This window comes from Cavia porcellus, unplaced genomic scaffold (assembly GCF_034190915.1).
Source record: "Cavia porcellus strain 051 isolate PalLab524CR breed Dunkin Hartley unplaced genomic scaffold, mCavPor4.1 scaffold_45, whole genome shotgun sequence".
In the NCBI taxonomy this organism is placed as follows: Eukaryota; Metazoa; Chordata; class Mammalia; order Rodentia; family Caviidae; genus Cavia; species Cavia porcellus.
The window spans coordinates 150,202-170,721 of record NW_026947528.1 but is presented as its reverse complement, the minus strand read 5'-3'; the positions used below and the strand labels follow the sequence as shown (position 1 = coordinate 170,721).

General features: G+C 41.5%; 1 long non-coding RNA gene across 1 annotated transcript in view; it reads right to left on the bottom strand.

Annotated features, from left to right (window-relative positions):
- Window positions 1-693: 693 nt before the first annotated feature.
- LOC134474935 (uncharacterized) overlaps window positions 694-20,520 on the bottom strand; it is a 95,428-nt gene continuing 75,601 nt past the window's right edge. The window contains exons 3-4 of the long non-coding RNA XR_010045867.1: window positions 16,260-16,454; window positions 694-7,960 (exon numbers count right to left, since the gene is read on the bottom strand). This is a non-coding gene — a long non-coding RNA (uncharacterized LOC134474935). The remainder of the gene's footprint in view (window positions 7,961-16,259; window positions 16,455-20,520) is intronic.

Genomic DNA, 20,520 nt, shown 5'->3' with positions numbered 1-20,520 from the left:
TAATAGCCAGATCTTGGAAACAACTTAAGTGTCCATCAATTGAGGAACGGATAAAAAAGATGTGGTATTTTTATATAATAGAGTACTACTCAGCTGTAAAGAATGATCACATATTTGCTAATAAATTGGTGCAACTTGGGACCATAATCTTAAGCGAAATAAATCAAACTCACATGAATAAATACCATAGTGTATTTATTCCCTAGTGTAAGAAATAGTGAAAAAAAGAGAAATAGTAAGTGTTCATAAGAGTTTATGGTAATCATGATTCCCCTTTACATTGTTTTGAGGCCTTATAATAATCACGTTGGTTAGGTGGAATGGGTTTGCCATTGTTTGTTTGATTTTATTAACTGTGATGGTATGAACAGCTAATTTGAAGGAAATAAGTCATTATAATAGCAGGTACTGGTATAATATCATCCTGCTCTGAAGTCCTACCATGCTTTTGCTCTTCTTTTTCCATTGGCTCTATCATGATGTACCTTGTTGGATTGTATTACATGTGAAAGTATAAACAAATTTTCTGTGGAACATGAGATAATAGAGTAGCCATTGTTTGTTTTCTGTTATTTGGTTCTGAATGCCCTGTAATACTCTTGTTCTCTTGGATGTTTTTATACTATTTTGTTATGTTTGATACTATTGTATATGAAGTTATATTCAACTATTTCAAAGAAAGAGACATTGTGGATTAACTATTAATTACGGGTTGTCTTCTAGTGAAATTCTACTTTGCTTACATTATTCTGTTCTGATCTGCTTTGGTATGTCCTCTTTTGTCTTAATTCTTTAAAATTAAAAAAAATCCCGCTTTCCAAACAGGATCTTTTCGGATTTTGGGTCTGAAAGTCATAAGATTACACTGGTTGAGGTCACAGGAAGATGAGGTGTCCTGCATAAGGAAAATGTAATGATCCTCTTTGTTTCCCTGCCAAGGAGATATAGATTGAAAACCCCAATGTCTATAAAAATATTCTGTCTCTATGGACTGTGAACACCTACTAGTGTGATCAGAGGCTGGCTGTTGATTTGGGGGGCAAAGATACCAACCAGTGGACTGTAATTTCTTTTGACTATGTAGGTCCCTGCAAGACCTAGTTGGTTTCTCTTCCATTAGCAACCAATCACGCAGCAGGGTATGCAGACCAAACAACATTCTCTTCTGTCTAATTTTTGCTGGGAGGTCATTTAATAGGGCACATAAATTTATCTTAATTATCCCATGGACAATAGTGTTGACTATCAATAATTCACCAATGAAATAGTAATTTTCCAACTTCCAAACAGTGGATTATGAGGTATCTCCTTGAGGTCTCCATAAGGAACAACACAGAAGTACAAGATTATCAGATATATTTGGCAATTTTAAGCTTTAAAGAATCCTTGGAGAATACAACAGTCCACTCATCTGTAGGTTGATCACTGGCAGAGGACAGAACCGACTTGAAGTGAGAATGATGAATCCAGGCAGGCTTTCCAGCAACTTTGACCACAGTTGGAGTGCTGAGGACCATGGTGTAAGGGCCTTCCCACCATGGTTCAAGAGATTCACGGTGATGTCTCTTGATGAGGACTAGTATCCCAGGTTCCTCTGCAGGGTATTCATTTTCAGAGTGGACTGCAGGCAGAGGATGTTGTTGTCGGAATACTCAGTGGATGGAAGTTAGTACTGGCTTGAGGGCCTGGAGGGACTTAATGAGATCTTGATTAGCCAAATCAGCTAATTTTTTCCTCAGAAATCTTAGGAATAAGAGGAGGAGGTCTCCCACATAGAGCTTTAAAAGTGGAAATACCTCCAACATAGAGAGTACATTGTGCACACAAGAGGGCAAAAGGAAGGAGACTCACACAGTTCATGCCAGTTTCCAATTCCATCTTAGTTATTACCATTTTTAAGGTCTGGTTCATCCTTTCTAATTTTCCTGAACTTTGAGGTTGGTAAGAGCAATGGAGCTTCCAATTGATCTTCAAATCTTGGGTTAATTTTTGAGTTATCTGCACTATAAAAGCTGGGCCTTTGTCAGACCCCATGGATAAAGTGAGGCTGATTCATGGGACAACCTTATATAAAAGCTTTTTGACTACTATCAGAGCTGACTCAGATTTAGATGGAAAGTCTTTGACCCAACTAGTGAAAGTATCAATCATTACTAGCAAATACTTATACCTTTGAAATCCAGGCTTCCCCATCTCTGTAAAGTCTACTTCCCAATATTCTCCAGCCCTAGTCCCACAATAATGAGTGGTTTCCATTTGTTGCAGTCGCTTTGGGTTCACCAGCTGGCACTGAGGGTACCTATGGCTCACAGACTGAGTAAGCTTTGATAACTGAGGGATAAAGAAATGATCTCATAAAAGGGTAGAGAGTTTTGATTCTCCTATGTGAATTGACCAATGAGCTTGTTGCATTAAGTTCTCATCCCAAGCTCTCAGGGAGGAGAACTCACTTATCACGCAGTTGGTTCAAGCCCCCAGGGATTCAGGCTTCCCTTGGAGTTGAGTTACCAAAGGCAAGTCATTTTGAGTGTAAAAGGGCTCTGACAGAGTAGGTGTAATCAGCCACAATGTCGGGGCTGTCTTCAATCCCCACTAATTTTGTGGCCACTTTTCCAGCAGTGGTGTCTGCCAGATTGTTTCCTCATGTAACAGGATCATCTCCTACTTGATGGGCTTTGCAGTGGATAATAGCCACCTTCCTTGGCATTCAAATGGCAGCCAACAAATCCAAAGTTTGGGGAGCATTTTTGATCTTTTGGCCCCCATAAGTCAATAAACCTTGTTCCTGATAAATGGTCCCATGAACATTGGCAGTAGCTAATACTTATCTTTTCCTTCTGACAACTTGAGGGCCTTAATAAGAGCTATGTGTTCAGCTCATTGAGCTTATGTCCCTGGCTCCAAGGTTTGTTCCCATAGAATCTGAGAGTCTGATGGCACCCCCCATGACCCGCTTACCTTGATAGATGTAACTACTTCCATCAGAGAAATATGATGGAATTCTGGGTAGCAGCTCATGCATCAAATCTGGTTTGAAGTCCTGTGAGGTGATCAATGACCTCAATATAATTGTGAAGAGGCAAGTAGGGGTCATCATCAGGCAGCAGGGCAGCATGATTTAAGGCTGCTCTTTCCTTAAAACTGATAATAGTTGGATCCAGGAGCAGTGCCTGATAGTGCATAACTCAGGTGTTAGACAGCAGTCAATCTGGCGGAGCCTTAATAAGTTTCCAGTGAATGAGAGGAGACAATTAAGCATTTTGTCCAAATGTCAACTTTTGGGCCTCTCTCACGAGGAGAGCCACTGAGGCAATCACCTGCAAGCAAGGCAGCTACCTGACTGCCACAGTTTCAAATCTCTTTAAAAGATAGGCAAAAGGCCTTTGCCATAGTCCTAAACTCTGGGTCAGTATTCCTTTTTTTATTCCTCATTTTTCATCAACTTAGAGGGAAAATGGTTTTTGCAAATTTGGCAGAGCCAGAGCTGGAGCTTCTGTTAAGGCTGATTTCAGTTGCCTAAAGGCCTGGTCTTGTAATTCTGACCACTCTAGAGGGTCTTGAGTGGCTCCTCTCTATGAGTCATAAAGTGACTGGGTTATTGCAGCAAAGCTCATAATCCAAAGCCTAAAATAACATATGGCTCCCAAAAATTCTCATACCTGATTCTTAGTTACAGAGATTCGGATCTGCCAGACAGCTTGTATCCACTGAGAGAAAAGAGTCCACTTTCCTTCATGGATTTGGTAACCTAAGTAGGTTACGTGCTTTTGGCATAGCTGAGCCTTTTTAGCTGAGATCTTATAGCCCAACCTGTCTAGAGTCCTTAAGGTGTCACTTAGGTGTCACTTGCACAACTTTCATATGAATCTGTTGCCACCAGAATGTCATATCTGGGTAGTCTCTCTGAAACCCAAAAGGTCTCTGGCCAAAGCCTCATCAAAAAGAGTGGGCAACTTTTTAAAACCTTGTGGTATGCATGTTCAAGTCAATTGTTCTGATGTTCCTGTAGTGGGGTCAGTCAATTGAAAGGCAAAGGTATGTTGACTTACTAGAGCAATGGGGAGAGTGAAGAAGGCATCTTTCAAATCCAGTACTGAGTACCAGATCTCTCAGGGCTCAAGAGGCTCAATAAAGTATAGGGGTTAGGTACAGTAGGATGGAGAGTTACAACTCTTTTGTTTACTTCCCTGAGATCTTGCACCAGCCAGTAATCCTAGGTGCCCAGCTTCTGAACAGGCTGCAAGGGGGTATTCCAGGGAGAGACACAAGATTTTAATATACCATGTTCTTTTAACCTTAGTATATGTCTGGCTATGCCTTGTAGTGCATTCAGACTCAGGATATTGCTTGAGCCGAATAGGAAGTGCTTGAGGTATAAGCTCAGTCACCAAAGGGATTTGGTTCACTGCCAGACTGGAAGGATTATTCTGTCCAAACCCCAGGGATTTTCTGTGTCCAGCAGTGCAATAGCTCATTGTCATTTAAACCTTTAGGATTTTACAATAATAAATGTTCTATACCCTCAGGATATAGGGCAAGGACCTTGGCGCCAAGGAATTCAGTTGAGCCATTGGCCATTTGCATTGTTGGTGTGGCTGTTTCAAAACTGAGATGAACTTTTAGTTTACACAAGAGGTCTCAGCTTAGAAAGGGATCTAGGCATTCTGGGATGCAGAAGAATTCATGAGAGATAGTCTTTTGTCCTGGTTGGGCTATCTGAGCTTGAAACTTCGGATATATCTTTGTGGTGCCAGTGGCTCCTAATACTTTTAATTTCTTTCCTGTAGTGGTTCCTATGAGCCAAGTCAGAACTGAATGAGCAGCTCTGGAGTCCACTAAGAAATCAATTGATTGGCCTGCACAGTTAGAGTTAGCCTGGGCTGGGGGGGGGGCATGAGAGCCCTGACTTCCCTAATCACGGGACAATAGAGCCTTGGTTTCCATTTCCAGTTTGGCCTTCAGCTTGGGGCAATGCTTTCACCAGTGTCCCATCTCCTTACAGTAGGCACATTGATTTTTTATCTATAGGTGGGTAACACTTTGCATTTGTTTTGGTAACTCTCTCAGTCAATACTTCTAATACCTTTGTCAATTTTTGATGTTTGGGATCTTCACGGTTGTTGATTACCTTCTGAGCTATTTCTGATCTGTCTAAGAGGCATTCCCTCAAATCCCTCAAGCCTTTGCAATTTTCATTTAATGTTTGGGCCAACTGAGTTACAAGGCAATATTAATGGCTCTTGCATTTTCAGGTGCCACTGAATCTATAGGGGTATAAATGCAATAGGCCTTCTGTAGCCTTTCCAGAAACCCCGAGGGAGACTCATTAGCCAATTGCCTTACCTCTGAGACCTTGGACAAATTGGTGGGTTTTCTGGCAGTGCCTTTAAGGGCTTCTAGAAACAACTGGTGATACTAAACAAGAGCCTCCTTACCTTCAGTGTGTTAGGATTCCAATCAGGTCGGGACAAAGGAAAATCATGGTTCAGGCATTCAGGATCAGAGGATGAGTTCCCATCAGGATCACACACCACTTTTCATCTTAACGTGTGGATGCGTTCTCTTTCCTGCACCATCAACAACACTGCAAAATCTGCTAACAATCATCCCAAGGGGGATGATGGGTGGAAAAGACTGATTCTAAAAGAGAAATAATACCTTGAGGATCCTTAGAAAAAGGTTTTTTGTTTTGTTTTGTTTTGTTTTGTGTTTTTGTTTCCATTGGTAAAGTTTAGAAGTAGAAAATGGGACATAGGTAAATACTGGGCTGAGGGATCTTCACATTTAGGGATCTCATGAAGAGGAAGAAGGGTGGGAGTTGAGGTGGAGGAATTAGGGGATTCCAAATGCTAATAACTTCTGGTTTGGATAGGGCTAGGAAGGTGAGAAGGGGGTACTGGTTCAGGAGGAGCAGGAATTGGTGCCAAGGGTCAGTAAGGCCATGGCAGAGGTCCTTCCTCCTTGCTTGGAAGAGTCGTTCACAAGTCAGGCTCAGGTTTTGGTTTCATTTTCATAGGTGCCAGGAGACAGTGGTTTCCAAATTGAAGCTCAGATGCCTTGAGAAACTTTTTAAGCCAAGAAGGAGGATCACAAATGAGATCATTCCAAATTTGAATATACACAATTTGGTCAGGGTGGGTTGGGGATCCAAAGACATATTGTCGGATGGCATGAGCAGTGCAGAAATTAAAACTACCTGCTGAGGGCCAGTTGGGAACCACAGCAGGCCATTCAAGCTCACAGAAATTTCAGAGCTTCCCAGAATTTTGTGGTTCTACATATGTCCAGGCTTGATCCTTGAAATCTCTGAAATGATTACGAACCAAAGTAAGGGGAGACAAAGGCTCTGATGATGATGCCTGACCCATAGTTATCAATAACTGGTCAATGACAATAACACAACACAAGGCACCAGAGAAGACAAGAAAAACGCAAACACACACACACAAAGACTTGTTGATTCACAGTTGTCTGGCAACCTATAGCAAAATAATTTTCATTATAACCCTGAAGCCAAGAAACCACATGGGTGCAACATTAGTTTAAGAGAAATAAAAGAAACCTGAATGTTAGTACTGAGGTAATAGATTCAAACAGGCAAATGGCTCCACAGTGTAAATATACCAAGAACAAAACCAATTAGGCCAAATTCCCGAATCACTAATGTGCTAGAAACCTTTTCTTGGAGGGTGTCCCACTCCAGGGCAGAAGGAGCACCAGGCTCATCTGCAACTCCAAACATGTGCACTTAAATTACAAATAAAAAAGATCCAAATACTTACAGATGTTTGAAGCCAATCATTTGGTGAAACATAATGTGGGGAGTGAGTCCCCATTCAATCCAGCATGAGCCCCCAAATGTTGTACCCCAAAAATGAGCCCTGAAATGTTGTCCAAAAAACAGGGCAAGACATCTTTTAAAAAGAAAAAGAGTGCTTTTATTTAAACTGACACCAGCAACACAGTGCAGATTGAGTTTGTAAAGCTGTGTAACTGGGTTAAAATTTGGACAGACTTTTATAGCCCATTAACTGCAAAGTACATAGTGAGCAGGAATGAGGAAGGCCTTTGTTCCCCTTTGCTTGAGGTCAGAGATGTTTCATAGCCAGTGGTTAGCCCTTTTCTTCCTTAAAAGAATTCACAGCACTTGGTCTGCTAATTCCATGAACATTTGTCTCTCACAAAGGGAATAAAGGTTGACACAGCAACATTTGTCTCTCACAAAAAGAACAAAGGTTGACAAACCAACATTAGTCTCTAACAAAGGGAGCATAGGTTGACAATGCAAACAGGTTATTAGGGTGACAATGCAAACAGAACAGTGTGGCAGCACTTCAGTTAATTTATAATAATGGAGTGGGTACCTGAGTGTGGCTGGCTGCAGAAAACAGCTGTGTTTTTAAAGATAGTTACACGGTTACTACAGTGATAAGTATACCACAGGATGGCAAAGCTCTTTTTGCTAATGCATGACAGAGTAGAGCAGAGAAGAGCAGAGCTGCATGTGCCAGGTTTATAGGTGATGATCAGGACATCTGTGTGTGTTCTTAGAGTTAGGAAGCTAACTCTAAGGAGGAATAGCACATGTGTGTGGTGAACCTGCACCAATCGGTACCCAGTTCAAGTCCGGGAGGCTGAGACCCAGGGAGCCCAACCTCAACTCTCTTTCCCATTTTTTCCACAGTGCTCTGGATATGAGAACCACCAAAACATACAGACTGATATCCTGCTGCAACTTAGATTCGGCTAGAGTCTGACATCGATTTTCACTCAGCATCAGACATACTGACAGAAAATCATCTCTTCCCACCTCCTCTGATGAAGGGAAAGGGTTGATTTTTTTCTCCTGCGTGTGGGGGGTGTGGGAGGAGCATGGCTCACCTCACTAGTTGGCTGGTTCTTCTTCTCTCATGGGCTTCATACCATGACTGAGAGATTGCTCCAAGTTTCTCAGTGCTACCTTTGGAACAGAGAAACACAATAAGTTTTTCCATGGGGAGAAATCTAAGTGGAGTCTTGAGTTGTTTTCTGGTGGAACAGAGCAACTTCCTTCCTGGGTGTAGGTGTTCTGGGGTGTCTAATCCAGCCTCAGAGAGAGGTTTCCTTTATGGTGGGTGGGTGGGGGAGGGAGCAGGGGGGGAATTAACGGGTTTGGGGGCTCCCCTAAGCCACTGACTGGCTTATCTCACCAGTCGATAATTCTCCCCCTCTGCTAGACCTAAACCTAATGCCCAAGGACCATGCCGTCGCCCTAACGCATTGCTCTCCAAATCCTCAAAAAAACATTCTGGCTCCAGACATGCCACTATAAATGATTTAGGTAGAATCTGATATTCATCAGTCATGGGCTCATCAGAACTAAGTGTCTGCAGCCCTCCATGGGAGGGTGGTAGCATAAGGGTCACACTAGGCTGTGCTGCAGCCGTTCTAGTGGTCAGTCCCTCTAGGAAGTACTGGCACTATTCCCTCCTGAACCTCAGTGGAGGATCTGATATCAGGCTGCTCAGTAACCCCAATCCCCTTCCAGTGTTGGTCCTCCTGTGGGGTAGGTAGTGGGCACAATGCAGACCCTTATATGAGCCTGAAGGGTCTATGCAGAGCCCAGGCTGAAGGTAAGGGTAGGGGGAAAAACCATCATTGGAGGCGCCATGGAGGGAGGGAAGCCCGACAGCAGGGATTCATTCCAGTGGCTGTGCCTCCTTTCCAGAGGGACCTTGGCAAGTGCTGGGAGACACCAGATGCTGACCCAGACCTATACACACACAACCCTGAGTTCCCCTACATACATCCAAAACAGAGACTACAGACAGCACTTTCCACTACCTCTTTCGTGTCCATGTTCATCATCAGACACAGCCACCACCGCAGGTGTCCTGACTTGGGACACCTGCTCTGGCACCCTTGGCAGCAGGCATAAGGGTGGTTACCTCCTCACCCGTCAGACAGACAGACAAGCAGATGGGGATGGGGCTGTAGGTTTCTCAAAGACCTGGCCCCAGGAAAAATTGCCTGTCTGTAAGTAGGTACAGTTCTTCATTCTGCACTTGCCACAGACAGGTGAACAAGTCCATCTGTCTGTGTGTGTGCCTCCCGTGCATGCCATCTGGTGCTCCCTGATGGTCTCCTTCCTTAGTTATGGCTTTACAGATCTCCTGAAACTTTGGCCTGTTCAGTGAGCAGGGCCCGGTTGGGGCAAGACGTCCCCCTCTCACACACACATGGGCTCTCCCAGGAACAGGCAGGGATACATATATATAGCCAAGAGAGAGCATCTCAGAGTGGTGTCCAGCAGCAGCCACCAGAGTTTGGAATGGAGTTTAGTGGCCTCCAGACTCCAAACGAAGCCTCAGCCCGACACAGGAAGCCCTGCATAATAGAGATATACCCCTCAATCTGAGCCAACAGATGATCTCTTCCTGCACTGATGGAACGCCACACCATGTGGTCACCTGCGAGAGAGAAATAGCCCTCACTACCATTTCATTGGTTTCCCTGTCTGCCACTCTTCTACCCAAATGAGACAGTGTCACCTGGTGGGTAAAGGGGACATTCACATCCCAAGAGGCACTTCCAGGGTTCAGGTGCTCTGACAACCCCAAGGAGAGCTTCCATGCCTTCCAACTTCTAGGGGCAAGAAGATAGCTACAGAAGGCAGCCCCTGCAGTGCAAGGAGGGCTGTGCTGTGCTGTGCTGTGCTGTGCTGTGCTGTGCTGTGCTGTATAGCCAGGCATGTCAGGCCAGGGCTGCTGGGCACTCTGGCTCCTCTTTGCAGGGCAGTGGTTAGCATCTCAGAGAACAAGTTGATTCTTATGGTATCATGAGTCATGAGAACCAGAGGAAACGTGGTGTGATCCTTGGATAAGATGGCATTCTGCACAGCTAATTCCATCCTCTTATGGGAGGAAAGAGAGATGGGGAGAAAACACTAGGCACTCATGTGAGTCCACAGGCAGCCCTAGGAAAATGCTGGCCCCAGAAAAGCTGGTGTGAGAGCACCTTCCCTCACTTCCACAAACTAAAGCCCTAATGCTGAGCCTAACCCTAAGCCTAGGCCTAAGCCTATGCCTAGCACTCCAAAGGGGGTGCCATCCTGACTCCCGTGCAGCCAATGATGCGACAGGTCCATCCTAGAATGAATGTGTCATGTGCCGTGTCTGTGATGTCTTTCTCTGCCTCTCTCTGTCTCCATCAAGTTCTGGATCTTTGGCTAGTGCTGGATTTCGAGCTGAGCCCTCTGGTGCCCAGAGGAAGGAATAGCCAATGGCATCAGAGTGAACTGGAAAGTGACAGAGTCTTTTAAAGAGAGAATCACAAAAGATATACAGTTCGAAACACTTTGACTTGAATCCTTCATTCATTTTCTATTGACTGACACCTGTATCCTCCTCCTTTTGTTGAGCAGGTTTTCACTTTTCTCATTCTGCTTTTCTCATGGGACTTGTACAGTAAGTCATTTTCTATTTTCCTGCATCAAATCCAGGGCACTAGTAAAATGAAGTGCTGGGCACAAGATAGACACTGTCACTTATGCCAAGCTACAACATGGGCCAGAGAGCAAAAAAGTGGCAAAGGGACTTAAGTGGGTTTGTGACTGACAGACACACAGAGGAATCCCAACAGCCGGATGGATGCATTCACAGTCCAGTGAGCTGAGCTGCACGGAGCTGAGCTGGGAGGAGCATGGCTGGGTGACCACTATTCTCTTATTTCAAAATCTCTGAAAGTGGCTGGCCAGCCCCGAGCCAGGAAAAGAAAAAAAAAATCACAAAGACTTTGAACACACAGTGAACCACCAAATGGAAAGATGTCCCACTAGGAAAGTTTTAGCTAGAGTCTGACACTGATTTGTGTGTGTGTGTTTTAATGTAAAGTGGGAGAACTGGGTGTGTGTGAGTGTTATAGTGTGAAGTTGGGGAATGGAGCCTGGGTGTGTTTCTAGGGTGAGACTGAGGAAGAGGGCATGTGTGAATTTTTAGAGTGAGTCTGGAGACTAAGACATGTGTGTGTCTCTTAGTGTGAAGTTGGGGGACGGGACATGTGTGTGTGTGTTTAGGGCGAGTTTGGGGAAGCAGGACACGTGTGTGTCTTTAAGGTGAGCCCAGACCCCTGTGTCATCTCGACACCATGGACTGTCACTTGGCGCACTGAAATGTGACCCTGAACACTAAAACCCTAATTTTCCCTAACCGTAAGCCTAACCCTAACTCTAACCTGCCTCAGGCAACTCCCTTGAGCCTAAGGAACACCCTAGTTCCACTCTACCCCACTTCTCTCTCTCCCCCTCCTTCTCTCTCTCTCTCTCTCTCTCTCTCTCTCTCTCTCTCTCTCTCTGTCTGTCTTTCTGGGTGTGTGTATTACAAATGACTATGACTCTGTGGGATTCAGTCTGTGTACATCCTTGTTATGCTGGGGTTCGTGCATCTTGAGAACTGCTTTTAAAATTGTAAAGACATGGCAGGAGGGCATACTGGTGATTTCTTAGGTTCTCTTGCTTCCTGATCCTTCCACCATATTTCACTTTTATTCTTCTCTCCTCTCTGTAACAAATGATAGAATTCCTCATGTTTTATATCCCATTATTAAGCAGAAGATACTTCAAATAAATTAAATCACTGCTGCCTCAGGGCTTGCTTCTGAGACTTCTTATGGTGTTCCAGCCATAGGCGTCTGAGAACCTTAGCTATTGGCTGATACTAATATTAAATTCCAGGGGTCCAATCTAGTTGTCCACTTTGGACAAACACATGGTTAAAATATGTCTAAGGATGAATTCAACCAGAGCTGAGATCCACAGCCAAATTTATTGGAAGAAAAAGAAAAAAACATTCAGTGTGCAGTTTGATTCATTGCCTGTCTCTATCCTTAGCAGTTTCTCCTGACATCATTAACATGTAATTTTAACAAAAAGCATGCAATAGAAATAAATGATACTGAACTGCTGACTTATGAGGTAGAACTTTTGTTGTTTGTCTCTGTAAGGGCAACTTCTTGTCTGTCATTTTTTTCCTTGACTGTTAATTTTGAATTTCTTTCCCTTTTATCTCTTTCTCTATCTTTACCAAAAGCATGAAATGGACCATTTTCTGGCTATTACTTCGTTCATGTGAAATCTATGGTTAGATGACAGCTACTCATTCTTCTCATGTGCCACAGTTAGGGAGGTAGGAGTCGATGGTAGAGAAGATTCTTAATCCCAGATAAACTTCCGGGAACCTGTGTGTCCATGAGAGTATGGGGCAGAATAAAGGCCCCAATTGCATTTCACAAAAGTGGAAGGCCAACTTTGCTCTCTGTGTTCTGTTATCCACTCAGAGATTTTTTTTTGAGCACTCTTATTTTTGTAAAAAATCCAGTCAAATTTAGCATGGCTATAATACTGTAAAAATACCTCCTTCTACACTTGTGCATGTCCTAATATGAGCAAAGCCTCTGAATTTTTTTCTGTGAATGGTCTTCTAGATAGCAGGTATGTATTTCAATCATAATTTCCTATGATTAATGGAAATTTCTTTTATATGTTCCAGGCCTATAAAGTATCACTTTACTGAAGTATCCCAATACTCATTTTAAAAATGTTGGATATTGAAGGTGCAATTAACTTTCTGTTCTTGTGACAACTAAATGTCCAATATTTTTAAATGCACATGTCCTCTATAAGTGTAGTTGAAATAAAATCAGTGCACCAAAACACATGATCACTGGACAAAGCTGATTTTCTTGTTTCTTGTTAAATTCTCTAGGAAGCCAACATATTTTCACTACCACCTATTACCTATAGCTTGTCCCATTTCCTCCTTCCATTCGTGGAAAGCACTAGTCTACTTTTTGATGCTATTGATTTGTCTACTCAGAATATATCCCATGAATGAGTCTATATGATTTCTGATAGTTTCTGTCTGGATTATTTCATGTTGGGCAATTTGTTCAAGTTTCACCCATAATGTAGCAGGTATCACCGTGGAAAATAATCTTACAGTCTCCTAGTATATTTGTCTTTTGTGGCATCAAATATCTCTGTTAGCAAAAATAGAAAATGAACCATATTCTACCATTTTCTAGTTACAATTTGTGGAATGGATACAATTTTTAATTGAAAATCTGGTTTTGGAAGAACCACCAGTAAGAATTGGTTTTCTACTTTGCCATTTAAGAGAAAAACAAGGACTGCTGGCTGGGTTTCCACATCTACTATGTGGATGTTGAGTTTCCACATCTACAATTCCATTGCCAGTGACTACTTCACCTTGTGGAACACTCTGCTTTGGCTGTGGAACAGAGAAGTATCTCTCTAAATATGACTGCCAGACACACAGCAAATTTGCTGCTATCACTGCAGAAATCATGGCAGCATTTTCAGCTGGATTGCAACACTTTGGAACTCTACAAATTTCTCCAGTATTTCCATGTTGGCAATGCTTTGTTGATTTATTCATTGTTTTTCTCAGTAATTACTGTCAGTGTTGAGACAAATTATCATCTCACTGCACTTTTTTTCCTAGAACATAAACTTATATCTGAACAAGTACAATGGCCTGATAAAAATCCCCTCAGGAGTACAAGGCCTCTTTTTTTTTTTTTTTTTTTTTTTTTTTTTTTTACTGCTTGGGAACATGCCTCTAAAGGAATGGGGCAAGAGAGAATAATATGGGGATGTCTCATTTAACATAATAAAGTGATACTGTAGTGACTGACACAAAGTTTCAAAAACAATAGAAAGGTAACCATTGTGATCCTCAATTCAATAGCTAGGTCATACAAACATGGCACATGGTGAGAAAAGAAGTCATGATCAGTTCCTAATAAAGGACCAAAATCTACCTGGTTTTTTTTTTTTGTCTTTTTCCTTTTTATTGGTACCAGGGATCGAACTCACGACTGCCTGCTTTACAAGGCAGGTGCTTATGCCACTGAGCTAAATCCCCAACCCCTCTACCTGTTTTTTTTAACCTGGAAATGTGTACATCACATTTACTCTGCCTATAATGTGTAAAAATCATAACCTGTGCTTCTCTCTTCCTCTTAGACTCCTCAATCAGTGTGTAGTCAGAGCTGTGGTCCGGGATTCAGAAAAATTCCTCAGGAAGGAAGATCAGTCTGTTGCTTTACCTGTGTTTCCTGCTCAGAGAGACACATTTCCAATCAGACAGGTAAATAATGGAGAATGTCACTGTGATAACTGTTCCCTCTAACAACTTCTCAGTGATGGGAAGCTGAGCCTATTGCCCAGGGGATCAGAGTGGAGCACTGTTTCCCACTCATCTACAGATTCATTCTTTCAGTACACCCATTTATAGTTACAGTCACCACGTACATATTCTTGTCCGGCAGTGCTGATTCTATTATCCTAAACTGAAGTGCTGATTTCCATCACCAGCTATGTTTATATCCACTGCTGAGAGAGACTGAGCAAATCTGAAATCTTACAGTGACCCAGGACGAAGGCCTATGAGTCAAAGCATGGGTATTTCTCAAAATTTCCTGTGGATGCTTGAAAGTCTCAAAACCAACTTTTCCCTTACAAATTTCAAGCATACAAATTTTTCCTTTTTTGCTGTATATTTGCAATATCTAACAATAATGTACATTTTAGGGACTTAAATGAATGGATAAAGTGGACAACCTGTTTTAGAACGGTTGCATTACATTGTGTGCCATGTCACTAATTTTGCACATAGTATTATTTTCATCATTAATGTGAACACTGTCAGTTATGTCAAATGGTATATGTAATGCAAGGGGGAACAAAGCTAACTTTCAGCTTTAACATTTGGAAATTTTAAACTTTAAAAATTAAAGCTTTAAAAACACACTGTTCTTAAGTAACAGAATTAAAATACAAATTGCTCTCCAAAGAGTTATAAGCCAGTAAGACAACTAAATTCAAAATGAAAATATTTTCAATTCATTTGTTCAATATTTATATGGAAAAACTGATAAAAAAAAGTCACAGAGAAATAAAAATATAAAATAGAAAATAAAAACAGAAACTGCTATAGATAATTATAAAACTTAGGTTGTCGAGTATGTCTGTGAGAATATTTAAATTTGAGAGCTGTAAGGAATATTACAAGAATCACCATATGAAAATTAAAATATAAGGCCATGAAACCATTGTCCAATCAGACAGGGTGATAGATTAGACAAATGATAAATGGATAACAATATAGCAATTATAATATTCAAGTTGTATCAGGATTACACAAATTTCCATCTGACTAGTAATGAGGGAAATATTTGAAATAGATTGTCTCACTGAATTTTGTGCCAATACAGAGCTTATTTTGAGGAACACTGCAGAGAGTATAAAGAAGCATTGAGAGGAGATCACAATCCTGGTGACCTCACTGAGTCAGAGGATGACATGACTTCTCACCCAATTCTGCTGAATATGGTGGAAACACCAATTGAATCATTTCATATGATATTTAGATAGTTAGAAAAGTTATTTATGCGTCAAGCATATAGAAATACCATTTGGTATACCTCAATCTGTATGTTAACCACTGTGTATTTGGAGTGATATCGCAAATGTAGTGAATTCTATCAACTTGATAAAACTGAAAATTTCTGAAAAAGAAATGCTGAATCTTTGCTTTTTCTCTAGATGCAAAACAATGCACAAGATGTGCAAAGCCTGAATACCCAAACAGAAACAGAGATCACTATCTCCCCAAGGTTATGGACTTCCTATTCTTTGAGAATTCCCTAAGGATGGCTCTGATCCACATAGCTCTGAGTTTTTCTGTCCTCCCAGCTTTGACCTTAGCAGTCTTGTTAAAGCACTGAGACACTCCCATTGTGCAGCTCAATAATCTGGTTCTCAGTACCACCTGCTAATCTTCCTCCTGTGCTTCCCCTGTGCCCTTTCCTTCATTGGCCATCCAACACAGCCACCTGTAACCTCCAGAAAATCACATTCAGATTTGTGTTCACTGTGGCTGTTTCCACTGTCTTGGTCAAAACCATTACTGTGCTGCTTGCATTTAAAATCACTGGTCCAGGCAGAAGAATGAAGCAGTTTCTGGTAACATGGGCATCAAATTCCATCATCCCCATTTGCTCCCTGATCCAACTCACTCTCTGCATCATCTGGATGGGGACAAATCTACGCTGAATTGACATAGACACAAACTCTGAGCATGGCTACATCATCACCATATGCAGAAAGAGATCCCTCACTGCCTTCTACTGTGTCCTGGGATACCTGGACTCCCTGACCCTGTTCATCTTTATGGTGGATTTCATGGTGAAGAACCTACCTGACCCATTCAATGCAGCCAAGTTCCTGACATTCAGCATGCTGGTGTTCTGCAGTATGTGGGTCACTCTCCACCTCATGTAGCACAGCAACAAGAAGATGATGGAGTCCATGGAGGTCTTCTCCATCTTGGCCTCCAGTGCAGGGCTGCTGGGCTGCATCTTCCTTTTTAAGTGCTGTATTATTCTCCTAAGATCTGAGAACAACTCTTTGTCAGGTTTGAAGACCAGGAAACATTAGGGGAATCAGACATTCTAAATATACTAACTGCATTTACTCTCTACCACACTAAAATTTCAGACTTGAAAATCACCTTCATTATTCACTTTGGTATTCCAAATCAAAATGAAATGTGTTTGTCTTAAAATATATCTTAATTCCTAATGTAATCATTGATTCAAATACACCAAACCCTACTGCCTAAAACTACATATAGCAGTGGTTTTGATGGTGAGTGTATTCCTTTCAAGTTATTAATTCTGAAATAATTTCTACATTTTTTCAACTATACAAATTCTCAATATCTGTACTTTGCAAAGTTTTTTAAAATCATGGTTTGTTTTCTGTTTCTTTTGTCTCTTTTAGCTCTGGTATGTATGTCAGATTTGATATTCTTATTAATATCACTATTTACTATACTTGTCCTCAAATATAATGGTTCCTCAAGTTAAATCTTTTACATAATTTTAGTGTGTGTCCACAAACCTCTTTAAGTCCTCCACCTCCTAAATCTAATTTTAACCTGGCCATCAAAAGTGTCAGATCATCGAGTCCCTAAGGCTGCCAAACAATTATTAAGTTGCATGTTGCCAGAAGAAAAACTGACTTCAGAGACACTCTCAAAATTCAACAAAATACCAAGATTTCTTGCTTCATAATGTCAAGATTATGAAAACCAAATACTAAATAATTTTTGCGGGTCACTACTAAAGGGATGTGGCCATTAGACCAAGACATGATCCTAGATTGGAACTTGGAACATAAAACATATAGAAGACAACACTGTGAAAATCAGTTACATAAGAATGTGGATTTTGTGTTAGATAATAGCGTAGGAAAGTGACAGATTTCCCAACTCTGGTAATTACTGCACAAAAATGATCTTTTATTATGAAATGCATACACCAGGTTGTTTTTTGAGAGGGGGCCCTAGTAGATGGTAGTAATATTCACATGATACTCTCAGAAGGCAAAACCAATTAATGGTACACATATGAGAATATAGAACTGTAAAGAAAAAGGGAAAAGTGAGTATTGGATAAATCTGACTCATGGATTGGTGAGTATCTGAGTTTGTATCTGAGTTTCTTCTTTAGAAATCTTACAGAATTCATAATTTCATTCAGAAATGTTATCAATAAATGTAAAGAGGAAATAAACCAGGCTTGATGGTGGTTGCCTGTAATCACGGCATCCAGGAGGCCGAGGCAGGAAGAACCTATGTTTGAGGAGAGCGAGGTACATAGGGAATTGCAGGCCAGCCTGGTCTACAGAGTGAGACCCTTGTCTAAAATGCCAAAAGGGGCTGTGGAGGAAACAAAAAGAACTAAGTATATAAACAGTCTAGCAACAAACTGAAATGAAATGCAGAGTCATTTAGATGCTAAACCACTTTCAAGGTTAGGAAGAACTGTAAAAGATGCCATTTCTCCCTACACAGAATCTAAGTCAGTATAGATGCAATCAGTAGCCACATTCCTCAGTATCCTTTCCAGGGCACCCATGCATCTGAAGTTGCCCAGACCATGGGTCCCAGACTGGAGGGGTGCAGTTGAAAAGGAGCAAAGCACTCACATGTGAAGCTGTTGAGACTTTCAAGCTCCCAACGCCAAGGATCCTAAACCCTCCCAGCAGCAGTCGTGTGTGCCCAGTATCAGAGCTGAGGCTCCATGGTGAAGGAGGACAGGCTGTGTCTAGCAATCTCTGTGACAAGGGCATGGCTGACAAGGAGAGGAGAGGCCCAGTGTGAGAAAAAAGTGGGGAGCAGGCAGCCATGGGGAAGACTGTTCTCAGGTCCCTTCCGCCTTTCCCTCTGTGCTCACCAAAGCCTCATGTGTCAGGAATTCTATTTCCTTGTGCACCCTTACTCAGCCTTCCAAGTGAAATGGAAGTTATGTGAGACCAGGGAACTTGGTCTTTTTCATTCAATTCTTAGCCACAACACATAAAACAGTGATTACGGAATGACTTGACAATATTTATTAAATGAATAATTCTGGCACACACACACACACACACACACACACACACACACACACACTGCACCTGGAGAATCATAGGAGAAAGTCACAATTTATACCTGGGCACAAGACTGAGAAACAGAATTAGGAATGAGGCTATTTTACTGCTGTGTACTGCTGATTCTTCCCTACATATTTATGTATTGCCCAGGGCATCTCCTCCAAAACAATCTCAATGTAAAACATAATTGGATGCTTCCCTACTGGATCCAGGAAAAAAGTTGTTGAGATGTCTAAATGATCCATTTTTGAAAGCAATTAAGAAGACTAAAAATGCACACACATACAGAGCCCTAAAAGCCTCCATCTTGTTCTAACAGACTGGGTGAATGAGGACTGATACAAAGTTTAGGGATTATTTCCATCATGCTATCTGATCAATCTTGGGTAGGTATGGCCAATTTCCACAATATCAACCACTAAGCCTCTGAATTCAACCCCGTCCCAGGCCCACCATGCTGACCACATTTACTACACATTAACCCAGAAAACCTGGTATCTGCCTACAGGGTGGTCCCAACCCACCCTTGGCTATGCCTCAGTCCATGCTCCCTGCCCAACACCCAGAACTATTCCTGCCCACACCTCAGTTCCTGCCTGCTAACTGTTCCCTACTCTGTCAACCACTTCCCACAAATCCATTGCTGGCCTGGCCCATGTGCTCTTCTCCCTGGTTACCCAGCGAAGGACTCTTCTTAAACTCCCAAAGTTTTTGGGAATTTCTCGTCCCCTGAGAATGCATGCTCAACCTGGAAGTGTAAGTGTATATCCTGTCATGGTGCTGCAAACATAGGTACGCATATATTGCTATGGCATGATGCTTTCAATTATTCTGGGAAAATGCACCGAAGTGGAATAGCTGGATTGAGTGGGATCTCTTGTCCTACTTTTTTGATGAATCTCCACACTACTTGTATCAGTCTATACTCCCACCAACAGTGGAGAAGGGTTCCTTTTTCCCCACAGCCCTCCAGCATTTGTTATTAGTTGATTTCTTATGGCAGCCATTCTTTCTGGAATGAGATGGGATTTTAATGTACTTTTAATTTGCATTTCCTGAGTGCCCAGTGATGATGAATATGTTTTCATGTATTTATTTGCCATTTGTATTACTTCATCTGGGCAGTGATTGTATATCTCTGATACCCATTTTTGGATTGGGTCTTTGAATATGGTAGCTTGATGTTTCTACATTCTTTATGTTCTATTTAGAAGTCCTTTGTCTGAGGGACTGCTGGCTAAAATTGTTTTCCACTCTGAGGATTTTCTTTTCACTTTGCTGGTGATTTTCTTGAAGTTTGAAATCTTTAATGAGATCCCAGTTGTTGATTCTTTGAAGTACTTCTTGTGCAGTTTGTGTTTTGCTCATGAACACTTTGCCTATTTCTATGTCTTCAGGGTTTCTACCTACCTTGTCATCCAGATTCTATTGTAATGTTTAATTTTTTATAGATTTTGACTTTAATTTAGTACATGGTGACAGACATAGCTCTAATTTTAGTCTTCAGCATGTAGAGAGCCAATTGTTCCAGCACCATTTATTAAGAAGGCTTTCTTCCAGTGAATATGTTTCACACTTTTGTCAAATATAAGGTGGCTGAGATTGTTTGTAGTTGTGTCAGCATCTTCTGTGGTGTTCCATTTATCCTCATGTCTATTTGGGTTTTTTTGTTTATTTGTTTGTTTCTTTGTCAGTGTCATGCTTATGTTATTATAGCAGCTTTGTAGTACAATTTCAGGCTGGGACTGTGATGTCTCCTTCTTTACCTTTATTGCCCAGGACTACCTTTGTTATTTTAGGTTTCTTCTGTTGCCAAATTAATTTAGATATGGTGTTTATAGATCTGTGAACTAGGCTAATTGTACTTTGATTGGGATTGCATTAAATCTGTATAACAGTTTTGGGAGTATGGCCATTTTAACTATGTAGTTCTTCCTATCAAAAAGTAAAGGATAGTTTTCCTATTTCTGGTATTTGCTTCAATATCCCTTTTTAGAGTGCTATCATTTTCATTGTGTTGA